This window comes from Talpa occidentalis, unplaced genomic scaffold (genome assembly GCF_014898055.3).
Source record: "Talpa occidentalis isolate TD23 unplaced genomic scaffold, MPIMG_talOcc4v2.1 talOcc4.2, whole genome shotgun sequence".
Classification (NCBI taxonomy): Eukaryota; Metazoa; Chordata; class Mammalia; order Eulipotyphla; family Talpidae; genus Talpa; species Talpa occidentalis.
This window is the reverse complement of record NW_023602073.1, coordinates 114,028,471-114,029,416: the sequence shown is the minus strand read 5'-3', so window position 1 is coordinate 114,029,416 and position 946 is coordinate 114,028,471.

Below are 946 nucleotides of genomic sequence, written 5' to 3'. Positions count from 1 at the left end.
TTTTTCCATCTTTTGTAATTATCTTTATTAAAAAATTGTACTTGGCTTGTCTTTTGTCTGTTTATTCCCAAATGAAATTATTTTTGGGGGCTAATGATAGGACAGTTTCTGTAGAATTAAAATACACTAGTAGTCACTGGTTACAACTGGTTACACTGGTTACAACTTTAAAGATGTCCATTTATTGTTTCTTCAAGAATTAGTAATTTTAATAATTATTATTGTGGTAGGAATTTTACCATCTTTTCCTATACAGTTTTACCAGTCAATATCAGTGAAGGTTGACATCTCCTTTTAGTAATTTATCTCTAAAATTAGTAATGGGAGCTATGCTATTGAGATAGAGGGCTTATCAATTGAACTAAACCAGATTCCCAAAACTTGGAAATTCCAAATTGAAAAAGAAAACTAAAATTAAGATAAGGAAACTAACTTCCATACAAATTTATATGTGACTTTTTTGCCAACCCCAAAATATGAAGTAGACAAGGAATTGTATGGTGGTTTTGGCCAGAACTATCCCATATTTATATTAAACCCATCTAAAATAAAACTTATTTAGACAAAACCTTTTAACTGCATATATAATGGCATCTAGGTTTCCATTATTACACGCAGGTTTCCAAACCAAGGAACCACTGGGTATGCAGTTGACAATTATCTTTGCTTCCAGAGCATATATTCTAGTGGTAGAAAGCAAATGGGGTAATTTCTGTTTAGGTATAAAGAACAAAGACTCTAGGAAATTGTCCAAGTCAGATCATTTTTTCCAGGCCCTAGTTCTTTTGAGAGAGGGAAAAACGATGGAATGCTAGAAGATTGAAGCTGTTATGCACTATGCCACTTAAACTCCCTCCCTTTAGAAGTAACCACTATTCTGAAGTTTGTGGATATCTGTGTTTTTACTTTTGCTACATAGCTATCAGCATATAAATCTTTGTCATAA